This window comes from Macrobrachium rosenbergii, chromosome 12 (genome assembly GCF_040412425.1).
Source record: "Macrobrachium rosenbergii isolate ZJJX-2024 chromosome 12, ASM4041242v1, whole genome shotgun sequence".
Lineage (NCBI taxonomy): Eukaryota > Metazoa > Arthropoda > Malacostraca > Decapoda > Palaemonidae > Macrobrachium > Macrobrachium rosenbergii.
In genome coordinates this window covers 36508792-36526383 of record NC_089752.1, presented here as the reverse complement: position 1 = coordinate 36526383, position 17592 = coordinate 36508792, and the positions used below count along the sequence as shown (strand labels likewise).

Sequence of the window (17592 nt, the reverse complement as noted above, 5' to 3'; positions counted from 1 at the left end):
GCAAATAAGAGAAGAGGAAAGAAAACGAAGATTAACTCAGGAAGAAGATGAAAGACAAATAAAAGAAGATGAAAGAAAGCGAAGATTAGCTGAGGAAGAAGATGAAAGAAAACTAAGATTAGCTCAGGAAGAGGAAGCAAGAAGACGAGAAGCTGCACTACAGGAAGTAGAACTCCAAAAGAAATTAGCGGAAATAGAATTGTCGAAAACAAGAGAAACTGCTAACATACAACTTAAAACCAAGGAAGAAGAACGCAATCTTCCTGAAAAGTTCGACTTCAACAAAGCAAAAAGCTCATTCCTACATTTGATGAAAAAGAACCCGAAGTATTCTTCGACACTTTCGAGGATACAGCTACCTCACTCAGTGGCCGGCAGAACACTGGGTAATGCTCATTAGAAACGGTTTCAAAGGTAAGGCAGCTTATGTTTCCTCGCAAATGATTACTGTTAAGGATTATCAGATCCTTAAGAAAGCTATTCTAGATGCTTATTCAATCACCGTAGAAGGATATCGTCAAAGTTTCCGCAATTCACAAAAATCTACAACCCAGACATTTGTGGAATTTTGTGATACTAAAATTAGACAATTTCAAAAGTGGATTGACAAAGCTGGAATTACAGAATTTGAGTCACTTAAAAGTCTGGTAATCATGGAAGAGTTTCATAGAAAAGTGCCATTTAACATTGCTAACTATATTTTAGATAAGGAGGAAACGGATCTCATGAAAGCAGCTAGTCTGGCAGATGACTATTTTCTGCGCCATAAATCATATAAACCTGCCCATTATAAATCTACCTTTTTTTCAGACAGATTTTGTACTTACTGCAAGCAGGCAGGACATCTCATTGAAAAGTGTCCAGATCCTCAGTGCAGAAAGTCTGAAGTCAAAGAACATAAGCCTGGTAAAAAACAGGATTCCAAGAAAACGATGCATGTGACCGTCCCTACTCCGGATTTAGATTCCTTCAAACCTTACACATGCCAAGGTTCAGTAAATGGGAAACCTGTCGTTTGTCTTCGTGATACAGGATCGTCTCAAACTATTATCAACCTACCACCACAGGAGCTGACAATGAATCAAGAATATGTTGCTGTAACGGACTTGACATCGACCAAGACTCTACCCTTGGCTGAGATAACACTTCAGTGCCCCTACTACACAGGTAAAGCTTCTGTTGCTGTGTCTAATAAACCCTTGCCACATCCATCAATACAGGTACTGATAGGTAATGACCTTGCAGGGGCCAATGCTTTGAATTTAGTAGTAACAGATCCAGATGTCATTCTGAAACAAGAACTTAAAGTAAATGAAAATAAAATTGTTCAATCTGTATCAAAAGTTCCAAAGAAAAATAAAACTCTTGAAACATCTAAAGTAGAGAAGGCTTTGGAATTAGTAAATTTAAGCAAAGTAAAGTTTCAGCAGTTGCAGAGTAATGATCCTAGCCTTACGACATACTGGAAAAGAGTAGAAAATCCATCAGATAACCCCAAGACTCCTTATTTTTATACTGATCACGGCTTACTCTTCAGGCATTTTAGATCTTCCAAAGCACCAGTAACTTCCACGTGGCATGACTGTCACCAGCTTGTCTTACCAGCAACCCTTGTACCACCACTTCTAGATTTGGCTCACACCTCTGAATCCCATCTAGGAGTTAATAAAACCTATCACAGAGTTTCACAGGACTTCTTCTGGCCAGGTATAAAGAAAGATATTAAGGAGTACATAATATCCTGTCATCAATGCCAGGTCACAGGTAGGCCCAACGAGAGTATTATTCGTGCACCTTTGCAGCCCATCTCGGTACCAAAACAACCTTTTGAGAAAATAATTATTGACTGTGTAGGACCTATGCCTAAAACTCGGAAAGGTAACAAGTACTTGCTAACTGTCTTGTGTCCTACTACTAGATATCCCATTGCCATGCCTATTAAGAACATTAATGCCAAAACCATCATTGGTCAGCTTGTTAAAGTGTTCACAACCTTGGATTTCTAAGATTCTCCAATGTGACAGAGGTACTAATTTTACCAGTAAGTTATTCAAACAAAGTATGCAAGAGTTTAATATTCACAATGTCTATGCTTCTGCATATCATCCACAGACAAATGGAGCTCTTGAAAGGGTACACCAGACCATCAAAACCTTCTGCGTAAATACATGGAGAGACTGCCCAATCATGGGATGAAAATTTAGACCTCCTCATGTATATGCTACGCAGTGTACCTAATGATTCGACTGGTGTATCACCCTTCGAACTTATGTTTGGCAGGAAACCACGAACAACGCTAAGCATGGAGAAAATGTCCAACCTTTACAACAGGAAAACAAAGCTGCGAGAATTCAACATTGGCGACCAGGTTCTGGTTTATCATCCAATACCAGGTGCACCCTTAAGAGAGAAATTTATGGGACCCTATACCATCGCCAGTAGACCTTCCAAATTAAACTATATAATCTCCACACCTGACCGACGACGTCCTACTCAAATGGTACATGTTAATCTTATAAAACCATATCGTGCACCTGCTAATGTGGTAAGTCACATCTCTTCTCAAACGGTTTCTGTTGATACCACAGTTCAGTTCAAAAACCAGGAGGTAGATGAAGAAACTCCTTCAGAGGATAATCTTGTATCATGGAAGGATCTCAACAGCCAAGTATTAGAATCCTTGCCAAGTTATCTTGCAAAAATCCCACCTAATCATCGTAAAACTTTAACTAAGTTACTGCTGGAGTATTCAGATGTTTGTTCGGATCAATTAAGAGTCAGTGACACAATTAAGCATGATATAATTTTAGAGCCAGGAACTACACCCATAAGGCAGCCATATTATAGAGTAGTTGGTAGAAGACTGGAATCTCAAGGAAGGAGGTTCAATACTTATTAGATAATAATTTAGCTGAACCCAGTACGTCACCTTGGGCTTCACCGTGCATTTTAGTACCCAAAGCCAATGGTCAACTACGGCTATGCACAGATTACCGCAAATTAAACAAAGTCACGATTAAAGACTCATTTCCTCTACCTCGAATTAATGATATCTTGGACAACATTGGGAAGGCAAAAATCCTAACACAAATAGATTTGATGAAAGGTTACTATCAAGTTCCATTAACTGAAAAAGCAAAAGAAATTTCTGCCTTTACCACCCCATTTGGTTTATTTTCTTATACAGTGTTACCTTTCAGACTTACTAATTCTCCTGCTACCTTTCAGAGAATGATGAGTAACATTATCATAGGGCTTACCTAACACCTACGTGTACCTGGATGATGTGATCATTGTCAGCGAGAATTGGGATGAACATATACATCTTCTAAGGCAACTACTCGAACGGTTCCATAAAGCCAAGATAACCATTAATTTAGTAAAGAGCACATTTGGCAGAGCGGAAGTAACTTACTTAGGCCATCGCATTGGCAACGGTCACATTGCCCCGAAAGAAGCCAATATCCTAAGTATAAAGCAATTTCCTATTCCTTCTAACAAAAAAGAGTTAAAGACCTTCCTTGGTATGATATCTTACTATTCAAGATTTGTAAGAGATTTCTCTTCATTTGCTGCCCCACTCTATAGATTAACATCATCAAAAGTAACTTTTCCTGGACTCCAGAAATAAATACGATCTTTCAAAAATTAAAACATATTCTAATATGTAAACCCATACTCAAGGCTCCTGACTTTAAGAAAGATTTTTGTCTCCAAGTAGATGCCAGTGCTACCGGCTATGGAGCAGTCCTGCTGCAAACATCCACTCCCATAATTCCAGATGAGGACATAACTCTAGACTCCCTCCTACCCATCGCCTACTACTCAGGATATTTCCGGGGAGCACAGACTCGATGGGCTACCATCGAGAAAGAGCTGTATGCCATAATTGCAGCTCTTCAGCATTTCTCACCATACCTCGAGGGTCATCAGAAAGTAATAATTTACACAGACCATCGTCCTTTAGTGTATTTGGAACGTTCCCGACTACAGAATCAAAAACTTCTAAGATGGTCATATCACCTAACCAGATTCAACGTTGAACTTCGGACCATCAAAGGCATCAACAACTCCATAGCGGATGCCTTATCCCGTTTCCCAAGACCGTCTGCAGAATAAAAAGATACTGTTGGATCGACCCGATCTCCACCCATATAACAGCTATCAGGGATTGCTGTTATCCTACAGGGGAGGAGCTGTGACGAGCTGTCACATTAAATATTGTAAATAAAAGAAAAAAAAATTTTTAAATACAGTTTTGTATTTTCTGTAAAAAAATATTCTTATAAATTGTTCTATTTGTATTTAAGCACTTTCTGTTCCTGTTTAAATGCTCCTTGGACATTCTCTAGTCCAGTACTTTAAAAAGTTTACATTTGTCCTGAAAAGAATGTAACAGATGAGAGAATCACAGCTGTTCATACAGTCAACATCTGCTCGCTATTTTATATTGGTGCTTAATTGTGGTGTAAAGTGATTATTATTATATATTAGTGGGTACATTATAGTTTTTAACTTTTATTAAAGTTAAAAGTTTCTCGAGTGTTTCCTTATTCTTGTGCCTGGATCTTGGTGTTTTGGGTTATTAGATTATTTATTAAGTGGTATATTAAGTGCTAAATAAAGTTAAGTTTAAAGTGAACATAATTCAGTGATAAACTACAACAGACATATTTTGTTTTGGTGGTAATTTTTTTATTATTGCCTGCTGACTTGTATTATAACAAGGCCATTACATCGCTACCATACCACCTGGTAAAGAATATACTTGCAGTGGTGACAATATATATATATATATATATATATATATATATATATATATATATATAAGGATAACAACAATTTTGCCACGAAAACATCGTATAATTATTCAGTAATGATACATACGACATACAGAACCCAAATGTTCAAACAAACTTTGAATGCGCTTTGTGATTATATTCATAAATTTTAACGTCTCGTGTAAAGAACCGTTTACTTTTATTTCCAGGACATACAAAGCCCAATCATGCAATGCTTTCGGTTTCATTTCCTCTATATTGTTTCCATAAACTTTTGTCTCACAATAACAACAACATTCAAAACAAAATCAATAAGTTTTAGAGAAATCTGATTATACAGTAAACAATGCATATAAAATTCACAAAATTCTTTGTCTTCTATTCAGTAGACACATGAACATGTGCGAAACAACAGATATTACTGAATTACATTCTCACTTCGCTAAGGCGAAATAAATATTCCCCATAGGTTCAGCGAGTTTAAACGAATTCAGTATTTATTACTGAGACAGTGAATTATATTTTACTCCAGGAACGCCTCGCTTACATACATTCCAGAAACACCTCAGTTCCATAAATTCCAGAAACGACTCAGTTCCATATATTCCAGGAACGCCTCAGTTCCATAAATCCACATTATACTTAAGCATAAATCAGAGCACTCCAAGCACACCACCACAGCCAGAGTGTCTTTGAACAGTAAAGAATTTGAAATATCATTCTAGTTCAATATCATGCGACAGCTACATTTGATTTAAAACCTTTTTCTACGGCTTTGTAAAACTGAAGGATCCACCATATTCCTGAGAGAGGGAGGGCGGACGAACACGCTCCATTAAAATCAAATGTGCCTCAACTGATATAATCAAGGAATTACGTACCTGATAGTCTGACGACTATCAGGTTACAATGGGCTTGGGACAGACAACCTTCTTGAAATTTGAAAATTTGAAAATGAAATAAGACTCTTGCCTCTTTCCCTTCAATGTACAGTATACAGTATACTATTTTTGTCTTTGTGTCTATCAACTCAGCGAGAAAGTTCCTCCTTCCATCCGTTGGCCTTGCAACACCCATCAGGTCAACTCCTCACGTTTACTCTATAGTAATCGGCAAGCCTCGAAGAGCCAGGTCAATCTTTTGTTTCTCAGTAGAAACTAATCTTAGACTTAAAAGAACCATCTTAATTTAAATCATTAGTTAAGACAATAAGCAAAAAAAGGGGGTCAAGGAGAGCTCCCTTCCTTTTCAGGACATTATAATATACAAGGAATATCCAAGAGGTCTGTAGCATACGCACACAAACAGCCAGACACGCACGCACGCACACTCACACAAACATCTAGGAATGAACGAGGGGTGACAGATAAGGTAAAGGGGAATTTGGTGTAAATAAAAAATCTTACAGAAAGGAAATGATAGCCACCTGCATTTTTTATGCGTGTGTGTGTGTGTACATAAATATAAGAGAGAGAGAGAGAGAGAGAGAGAGAGAGAGAGAGAGAGAATTCAGGATGAAACACCGAAATGTCGATTGTTTTTGACGTGCAGACCGCAAAAAGAAAATCTGTCTTAAAATATACTTGATATCAGTCAGATGCCTAACCTCCTGTTCGTGACGGATCCCAAATGAGAAACTTTTCAACACGACCAATGTCGCCACACACCCATCCCAATCACAACCGTTCCTGCTAAAGAAAATGATTCTTTAATGTCGATTCAAACTTTTTTTCATCTGAGTTACGTTTCATTTTTTTTATTCCCTTTCTTAGTAGCAATTCCCCTGATTCGTATCCGCTTGCCTTCAGTTTGTGTTTGTGTGTGTGTGTGTGTGTGTGTGTGTGTGTGTGTGTGTGAGAGAGAGAGAGAGAGAGAGAGAGAGAGAGAGAGAGAGAGAGAGAGAGAGAGAGAGAGAGAGAGAGAATGGGGAAAGGGGGCGGGGGATTTTTCCCTTATATATTCAAAAGCGAAGCAGTCGGCTCCTCTTCCAGTAACTTTTTACACTTTGAATGCTAAGCAGAGCCAAGTTTAGACTGATTAAGTTTTTGAAGAATTCCTCGACTTTTATTTCCCTGGAGAGGAAGAACAAAATATACATAGGAAAGAAATGCGTAATATAAAATAATTAGAAATTTTTATTCAGAATTTATACATAACTGAATTCTTGGCCACATGACTGAATTCATGAAGTTATCTTCCTTCCTTTAGGGAATTTACTTACAAGAGATCTCATAGATTCACCTTCAAGATTCTCCTCCAATTCAAATTTCACAATTTCAAAAAGCTTACTATTGTCTGGGAGACGTTAGTCTTGTTCCTTCAGAAAGTCTATTTTGAATATAATAATAATAATAATAATAATAATAATAATAATAATAATAATAATAATAATAATAATAATAATAATAATAATAATAATAGCTCTTATCGCCCTCAAACGACAGAATGACAGAAAGGCAAACCGTCCAGAGAAGCAAAAATGTGAAATACCAGTACCGTACATGTACTGTAAGTACTTCATGTCCTGGCATTCCCCTGACGTTCCTTCAGAATTTACGGTGCCGCTTCCCCGAAGTTGTTACCAAATGGCAAAAAAAATCTTTTAGGATGATATGTCCAAAGAAATTCCTTTTAACTTAGTTCCATTCAAAGCTTCTCAAGAAACACCAGTATTAGAGGAAACAATGTGAGTACAATCGCATTTTACGGGCAGCGACAGATGCACAAAGCATGATAAATAACGGAAAAAAGCCAAACTGGAAGGGTATTTTAACACAAAGAAAGAAGTAAGAGGGTGTAGTTGAGAGGAGGGCGACGGACAAAAGATTCATCTCCAGTTCCAAGAATATTTCGAATACACTCAGGTCGAAACGCATAAGTTACAAAGACTGATATAAGTATTTTATAGCGATTCAAGATTGTGCAGAATATCTATTGGCCGAACGACAATATCCGGCTGAGCAGTCTCCAACATCTCTTTCGAAGGAGTTTTCCGGTTATAAGGAAACGTATGGACATACAGACATACATAATGAAGTTTTTGACTGCACGATTACATGACGAACTGTATATATTGCAATTAACAGTCTTTGCTCCATTTGGTAGTTCCAGTCCAGTGCGAAGGTACAGACAACAACAAAATCTTTTTATGAGACAAAAAGGGCAAAAATCTAACAAACTTGACTACAAATATCCAATAAAATCCATAGAATCGGGACTAGTGATGATCAAATTTGTTAGAATGGACAAGTAAGACCAGTTACAGAGACATCTCGTTACTTCATCAAATAAAAAACACACTCAAATTTGGCCATTCAGTCAAGAATAGTCCTCAAGGTAATCTAGTATCAGACTAACAAATGAATACTATTAACTGTGAAGAGAAAAGGGTCCTCCACCACTGAAACTAAAACCAACAATGAAAAATATATACATTCTAATTTTAGAGAATTATCTATATTCATCATAAATGGTTTCAGAATACTAGTAAGTTTTAAATTAATATTTATGCCAGTAAGTAATGTTATAATTAATTTATAATAAATGGCAAAAAAGTAAATAAAAATTACAATTAAATATCACCTATTTTGGGAAGCAGGCTCCAATATGTACGTTTTTCAAACGAACTACTCAAAAAATGACATTTACCAAATACAGATACAGTCAAACAGTTTAAAATACTTAAGAGCGCTGTAGAGGAAAATTACTGTTAAGAACCAACCTTAGAGTACTTAGAATGATCTTGCTCTGCTTAGTAGATCTGGCAATTATCGTGGAAAGTAATACACCAAAGATAATTTGATTTCACGGCCATGAATTAGACATGAGTTTTTACCATTTCGCTTCCTTCTCAAAGTTAAATTAAAGTAGAACAAAATACTGAGAGCATTTTAAATCAAAATCAGCAAAAGGCTTATAAACGATCAAGGCACACTATCACTATAAAAGAGCGCCAGTTAAAGAGTTCGTTGAATGCCGAAGGTAGGCAGTCCGATACCAATGAAATTTCGTTGCACCATTCTTTACGCAATCAGCTAACAGTGGCAGTGCCAGAAGACCTTAAGGATCAAATCAATGACACTGAAAATGTTGCGAACCCTCGGCATTCAGCGAGTTCTTTCAATGGTGCTCTTTTCTAGTGACAGTGTGCTTTAATCGTTTATAACTTTTGCTGAATTTTTTTTAAATACGCTCGGTATTTTTTCTACTTTAATTTAACTTTGGGAAGGAAACGATATAGTAAAAACTCAAATCTACTTCATGGTCATGAAATCAAATTGTCTTTGGTGTAATACTTTCCATTTCACCACAAACCCAGATTTTGTTACGTAATTACAGATTGGGGCCGGTCCAACCGGCGTCCAAATACATAGGGTCAGCGATGCCAAAGATGAGCAAATTAGGTCCAAATAAAAACCTAATGTAGCTTTCATGAGTAAAATATTTACAAAAGTCATGCAGAATTGAAGCTGAAAGCCATTTCCTGATGTGTGCGTAAAACCAAAGCGACTCTTTCGTGTCAGACAGGGTTTGATTTTTCGTTTATTTTCCATTTCTGATTCGACAATCCGAGTATGGACGAGGCAGTGTCATATTTTCCTAATTTCCAAATGTGTTTTTAAGGCGACTAGTTTTGGCTGAGTGAGATGAAGACAGATACGATGTAAAAAATGTGTGCAAACAACAGTTTAATTCTCAGAATATTCTTACAAACAAACAAAACGAAATATAAAACACATACATAAATTAAATATCAGCTTAATGTATGACGTAATTAACATTTATACTTTACAAATTTAGGAAGTCAAAATATTAATAAAATATTTGAAAATAAAATTGACAGTTAATTCGCTTTAATGCAAGGCATTCTAATCAGTTACATTGTTTATGCACACTTACAAATGCACTGGAAAGCATCAGAGCAAAAAATGGCTCGATGGCGGAAGTAGGGGGATATCTATAGCAGGTACTTCGGGAAATGACTGTCATTTGTCATTTGATTGCGCCCGCAGTGTTTAGGAACAAAGTCATCAGTGGGAAACTGGTGACGAATGTGCCGATCCTTTAATTACCTAACCTGTACCGCCTTTATTCTCTCATCTACAAATTCCTATATTTCTGCATTGGTCGACGAAACTCGCTGAATGCGTTACTTCCGTAATTATGCATGCAAGACACAATACCTCAGCAAGTAAAAGATAGATTCACTGAATCTCTCTCTCTCTCTCTCTCTCTCTCTCTCTCTCTCTCTCTCTCTCTCTCTCTCTTTTGAGCTGCTTCCCCGTTCCATAATATTCAAATGCCACTTCGAAATAAAATGAAAATGCAGTTTTGCCCTGAGAGAGAGAGAGAGAGGGAGAGAGAGAGAGAGAGAGAGAGAGGTGTTGATTCACTTCTATTTACAATACCTCCATGTTCGCCAGCCGAAAACACACCATGAACTGAAATGGTACGTTATTCAACACCAATGCCCTAATCAAAACTTAACAAAGGTTACGCTTTGACTTTCTTCAGTCAACTCAGGTATTGGTGAAATCGAGCTGAGTGAACCTATTATTTCCAATATGATAAGATCAAAACGGTTAATGATGGTGATGGCGGTACCTGATTCCTTGCATCCATTTCTGATAGTAAAGAAAGAGACTACTCGTAATCGTTTCATATCGAGGAAAAATATTTGGAAACATTAGCCGGGTAAAACATAAAAACTAAAGTTTTCTATACATTCTATGATGTTCTGAAGCCAGGTGTATCAAATATTAAAACGATAATGCGCAAAACTGTTCACAAATACTTCAGTAGAACTGTGAGCAAATAACAAAAACGTATGATCGCATACCAGGCACCACCATAATCACTAATATATTACTCCCTCAAAATAACAAGAAATTTGCATTAGTTCTGGCATTTACTAAGAAAAAACAAATACTTTAAACCAAAGTAAACTCAGTACCACAAATGGCGTGGAGCAGAAAAGCTTCAGCGAAACAAGTGCGTGGTGACGTTGTAACAATGGCAGAGGATAAAGTGTCTGGAACTCACTTGGTCGCTAACCTCGTGCCGTCAGTAAAACAGGTCCGTCTGCTATCTGACATCTAACATCCATTCTTAATACAATCCAAAAAGCAAATAGTCACTTGCATCATAAATCTTCTTCTCCCGTTAAGGATGCATGCCCTGAACCATTACTCTAGTATCCAAATTTCATATTTCCATTCTCTCCCGTCGTACAAAATTGTCCATGTTAATGTCCATGAAAAAGTCAACACTTCAATATCCCCACCAACGAGACCTAACAATCTATAAGTAATGTCATCAGCTCATCTTCTACTTAGCTCACATGAAACCTTATACCAGATAATTAACGGTGGAATAAATAAACGCATAAACACATTGACAATGACTACAAGATTTGAATGTGGAATGCCGAGGGTGTCATAATTAAGCGATTTTCACAAAATGACACTCAGAAGGCAATGAATTATATAGACAAGTTAAGAGTTTGTGTTGCCCTTCATACAGCTCCCAGAATTTTGGAATACTATGGTGGTATCATTAGTATGTTTTCACCCACGCAATGCATCACTAATACGCGTATACTGTATACTGTTCTTAACTATCTCCCATACCTGTCATCGGTACTAACGCCAAATAACATTCATCTAAATGATCCCCCATCTCTTCGCCTACTTATGAGCTGCACAAGCTAAGTGTCCAACAGCAAAACTAAACGACCGAATAAGAAAGTTCCTTATTCTGCAATCGTATTCAGATTCTTCTGTAAGTTAAACACCACCCTAATAATTCTACCACCATCTAGATAGTACTCACATTGCTGTTGCCATCAGGGCGCCATCCCAGCCACATTTATTACTGAAACAAAATAAGAAAAATTTTCCGTTAGATAATCACGCCTAAGAGAAAAGGCTCTTATCAACTGTAACAGAAAGTTCCCAAAGTAAGATAAAAAAAAAAAAACAGTATTGATGTAACTAACAGAACTTGAAACTGAAAAATAAAATCATTTAATCCAACATTCCAACAGATTTTGTTTACAAATCTCACAAACCATCCAGCATAATCACAATATACAAATTTCAAACAGTTTTCGGCATAAAGTGATATACAAAAGATTGCGTACAATATACTGTATATATTATTATTATTATTATTATTATTATTATTATTATTATTATTTGCATCTGAAAAGTCTCACATAAACTTAACGGATGGGAGAGAATGCCGTTTGAAACAATTCCAAGAAATTTCATTGACTGGACTTACTTAGAGAGTGGCTGAAACCCTCGGATTTTACACTGTCCTCCTCGGACGTTCAATTTCTTTTATTTGGTGAGAGGCACATCTCTTTCAGGTGCTTCTAACACAAGACAGCACTTATTCGAAATAGAGAAACGAGTGAGCCAGATTCAAGAGCTTTTGACACATCAAAGAAGCGAAACTTTTAATGTTGACTACCTTTTTCATAAAAATCTCGATATGAGTAATATTTTAGCTTCCTTCTATTACACAGCAGTGAAATTGTCAATTAATTCACAATAGCAATCACTGAGTTTACGCAAATTGCAAACACCATTTTTGTGCATTTCCGCGATCCCGTCTATTTGGCACCTTGTCTTTATAGCTTCGTGGTTCAGGGTGACATTAACGGTAAGTTCTTTCGAGGATTAGTGAAGCATAGGAAGGGAAACTGAATGGTGTGCTTAGTGGCAAAAACCTCTATGAATAAAGTAAAAAAAAAAAAAAAGATGTCCTATTGGTATCGGAACGGATGAAAAACATAAAACCACTATGGGAATGGCAGGGAATGGATCATCACAACTGGAAAGCATGTTGTTTGTTAAGCTTAATGTAGATAGAATACGGAACTAATGAAAACAGCAAAGTTAGAGTATCTCAAAAACAAAAACGAAAAACAAAAAAAAAAAAAAAATTACAAAAGTGGAAACCAGTAAATGGGCTCCATCTATAAATATTTTGTCCTGTAGGAATGAATGGGGCATAGATACTTGACCAGTATTAGTGAAAAAATTTATATCGGGAGGAACAGATGGTTCAAGATATGTAAAAAAAAAAAAAAAAAAATCGTGAACATCAACGTATCTTGGGGAGCTGAAAATGTAAGGAAGCCATCAAATATTGTTGAAATGATACACCTGAAGAGTGATCTTACAACAGCATAGCGAATAAATGAGGAAATTGAGAAGTTAGGAGGTCGCTGTGACTACTGTAAATACATACAGTTATATAATATATATATATATATATATATATATATATATATATATATATATATATATATATATATATATATATATATATATATATATATATATATATCTATATATATATATATATCTATATATATATACACATATATATATATATATATATATATATATATATATATATATATATATATATGTGTGTGTGTGTGTATATTGTATATATATATATGTATATATATATATATATATATATATATATATATATATATATATATATATATATATATATATATGCATGGATGTGTGTATGTGTATGTTCCAGCATAACTCTGTAATGCATTTAGCAATTTCAACCAAACTTGGTATACATATGACTTACTGTCTAGAAAAGAATCACTAGCACCAAAGGGCACCAGTTCCTCATTGGACCGGTGGGTATTGTTCTCAGCGAGCACTCTGCTGGTCCCGCGTTTGATTCCCCTACCGCCCAATGAAGAATTAAAGGAATTTATTTCTGGTGATAGAAATTCATTTCTCGATATAATGTGGTTTGGATTCCACAATAAGCTGTAGGTCCCATTGCTAGGTAACCAATTGGTTCTTAGCCATGTTAAATAAATCTAATCCTATGGGCCAGCCCTAGGAGAGCTATTAATCAGCTCAGTGGTCTGGTTAAACTAAGGTATACTTAACTTTAACTTAACCAAAGGGCACCAGAGGGGGTGGGGGTGGGAAGGACTTCCCTGAAACAGGGCTGGTTCTGCCCGCAGACCTAGTAACTACACAAACTCTAAGAGTTTATCACACCTAATTTCGGTATACATATGACTTACTATCTGGTAAAGAATACTGTGGGGGTAAGACATCACTGGCACCATTAGGGGGTGGGGGTGGGAAGGGGGTGACATGTAAAAATAACCGAAAGCGACAAATACTAGTGTCTGATCCATAGTTTTGAGGTCTCTGAGATGAATAGTGACACTCCCGATAAGAACAGCGGGTGAGAGGGTGTGAAACATAATGTCAAAAATGCTGGGCAGTGTAATTAAAGCAACTATCTTAACAGGAAAGGGAGAGCGTGAGAGAGAGAGAGAGAGAGAGAGAGAGAGAGAGAGTAGAGGGGATGTTAGGGAGGAGAGAGAGAGAGAGAGAGAGAGAGAGAGAGAGAGAGAGAGAGAGAGAGAGAGAGAGAGAGAGAGTTTATCGTTTGTTATTCAGAGATTTCCCGGGTAGCACTGGGATGATCAGGCAGTATGTATTTATGTATGTATATATATATATATATATATATATATATATATATATATATATATATATATATATATATATATATATGTGTGTGTGTGTGTGTGTGTGTGTGTATATATATAATATACACACACACACACACACACACACACATATATATATATATATATATATATATATATATATATATATATATATATATATATATATATATATATATATAGTGTGTATATGTGTGAGTGCGCGTTGCGCGTGTGTATGCTCCCAGGCAAATATAGACATGTCTATTTCGGGATATGTGTTAGTTTAAGTGCCAGTCTTCATGAAATAAAAACTAGGGCAACATTCCTATGAGGTCGACGAATCCCTTGGAGAAGGATTTCCAGGAATATCTCCACACAATGACAAAGGATAAGCCTGGAAATTGAAGCTGCAAATTATTCACTCTCATTAGATACTGATTCTTACACAAGTCGGAAATAGTAATCAACTGTTCTTCTTTTCAAAAATGGTGCCATTTGCCTTCCACACTTTTCGCAAACAAATTTTACCGCATGATTCGTACGACAGCTGGTGTCCTTTTTAAATGGCAAATTCTTACAGCCAAGAATATCACGCTTTTCCGTCTCCTTATAGAGAACCGAAAATTCTTCGGGCTTGAATTTAACCAAGTCAGAATCACTATACAAACAGTCTTGCAATAAATACGAAGCTTACAGACGCGTTGTTTTTATTCTTTGTTCATTTGTTTGGAATAGAAGTAAAGAAGACAGATGCTCCCTTTTTTCCTCTTCCTCCCTCTGCCATTTCCTTGGTGTCTGTACATCAACGTAATTGCTCGAGTTGAGCTCCAGTTATCAAATGTAATTTGAGAGCGCTGCGTGCCTTGTTCGTAATAACTGCCTGCGATGGTGGTAATGAAAACAGTACTCAAAGAGAGACAGTCAGATAAAGTATGATGCCAAGGGGTTAATGACTGTAATGCTACTGCTAGTCATCATAAAAAAGAGAGGATGGAGACGACAGTAAATAGGATGATGATAATGGTGGGAGAGCTGAATGAGAGATATCGGTTCCGAATTGTCATGACACAACGCAGAGTATTTCTTGCTAGAATGAGTAAGGGAGCAATAATGACAGAGAAAGGGACAATGTAACGAAAATAATTTATCCATCTGTGAAAAACCCAAATAATTTATTAATTTCTTTAAAAAATACATACTGCCACCGAACACTCAGCTTATGGCTACAGTCGCTACACTTTTCATTGCTAATCACAGTAAACTAAATTGGTGCAGAAACCAAACCTCTCTTCTAGAGCTGAAGTAAGTGACTGACTTATTTGCATACAATGTTCGTGTGGCTGTTATCCAATTAGTTCGCCTTAAATGTTTCCATAGTATACGATCAGACCTCTTATTCTTTCTGATAATGTTAAAACGGGGTACATAAAAATTCTAATAACCTTAATTCATTAGTACTTTGGAGGGGATATTAAAAATGTAGAACGTGTATTATAAATGTTATGATACAATGACTCGTTTTCGCCCACAATACGCTTGAAATAGCTACAATTATGGAGTGACAAATAAAATAATTTCGGTTCTTGGGTTTCGTCCATTACACGCTGATACAAGAGCAATAGGCCGTGTTGGTGCAAGGCCAACCTAATCCACAACTGTACTTGGTCTGTTCTCTGTAGGAATAACGCATCTCTCTCTCTCTCTCTCTCTCTCTCTCTCTCTCTCTCTCTCTCTCTCTCTCTCTCTCTCTCTCTCTCTCTCCAAGCGAACGCGATTTCTATTATGTTTCAATCAGTAACCATAATCACGTAAACAACAGCTGTGACGCTATAAGCTTTTTAACAGTTCACTACTAACAAACAATAATTATGATGGATCTCAAAGGATGCTGAGCTACAAAAGGAATCACGTAACACATTAACACTGACAACCAAATATAACTTATAATATCTATATACAGAATAAGGCAAATAAGAAGGGCAACTTCGAGTACCCTGGCCTTAGTTTTATAACAACAGAACTGCCAGGACATTCAAAATCAAACCTCCAGTATGTGATTTCTAACCTACGCATCCTATTTATTACCGACAAGCTAATATTAATTACTGATTCTATGACGTTTAGAATGAAAGAGAGTGCAATAAATAGTTTAACATTAATTTCTTACCCATATGCTGAGCACAAATTCACTGGCTGCACGTAATCTTTCCTTTATTTACATTACGTATTGGCGCAACATTTTTCAAACATTTTTTTCGTCTTTTATCAAAATATTTCGACTAGAAACGATGTTTTGCGTAAAAGTTTCGTTCATTTAAAAGCAACACATGTTTACCAATGCATTTATGTGTACGAAAATGATTATGGATTTCTATGACTAAAACTTGTAAGCTGCCTACAAGCCACGTATGAAGTTAAAAACGAAATTAAGAAAGACCGAGTCTTTTGTGACACCAAACTATACAAATAAAAAAAAAATACACATACATGTTAGCCATCAGAAATGAATAGGAAATATCGATATACGAGCGTTTACAAAGGAAGAGTTGTTTATACGATTACAGACCTGACGCCTCCAAAATAAAGAACGAATAAGAAGCACCATGAATAAAGATAACTAAGAAATTAAGCATACATGCTATACAAAGGGAATGTAATCAGTGTAATTCTACATTGATGAAAGCGAGGATTAAGTATCAGATTACGAACAAGAAGAAGCGGCAGGGAAACCACAGAGGAGTTCTCCGTAAGTGTTAGCACATATTCAGTTGGAACACCCTTGGTCCCTTGAAGGAAAACATGGAAGAATAAAAGAATTTACATGAAAACTGACCACGGGATCAAAATTCTCTTCATTCCAACCAAGCAGAAAACGTCTTTAATTAAAATAATTTCAAAAAGATAATACAAGGTACAATTAGAATACCGTAAATTCAGCAAGGAAATGGCCCCTTTTCCATTTACTGATCATCTGAAATACCCAACGGACCCTCCTCATGAATCTGTCATTTTAATAAGAGGTTTAAATTCATCAACCAAACTCAGAAGTAAGCACATGCATTACGTTATTCCTCTTTTGATAATGGTATTTTGACACAATTTTTCAACTGAAAATAAGAAGGAAAGGGAGGAGGTGGAAGATAAGTTCTTTCTTCAAACTAAATATTGGCTCTGAGGTTTGACCTGTCTTTGCTTTTAGTGGAAATTGGAAGGGAGATTGTGTCGCATTTTTCTCAAAACAGAGAGAGAGAGAGAGAGAGAGAGAGAGAGGTTAGGATACTAGTAAAAGAACTC

General features: G+C 36.4%; 2 long non-coding RNA genes across 2 annotated transcripts in view; one reads left to right on the top strand and one right to left on the bottom strand.

The window, feature by feature from the left end:
• Nucleotides 1-17592, bottom strand: part of LOC136843630 (uncharacterized) — a 392406-nt gene that overhangs the window by 269714 nt on the left and 105100 nt on the right. The window contains exon 2 of the long non-coding RNA XR_010854609.1: nt 11613-11654. This is a non-coding gene — a long non-coding RNA (uncharacterized lncRNA). The remainder of the gene's footprint in view (nt 1-11612; nt 11655-17592) is intronic.
• On the top strand, nt 3362-4537 carry LOC136844218 (uncharacterized). Its single transcript, XR_010854772.1, has 2 exons — nt 3362-3470; nt 3722-4537. It is a non-coding gene; the product is annotated as an uncharacterized lncRNA (long non-coding RNA).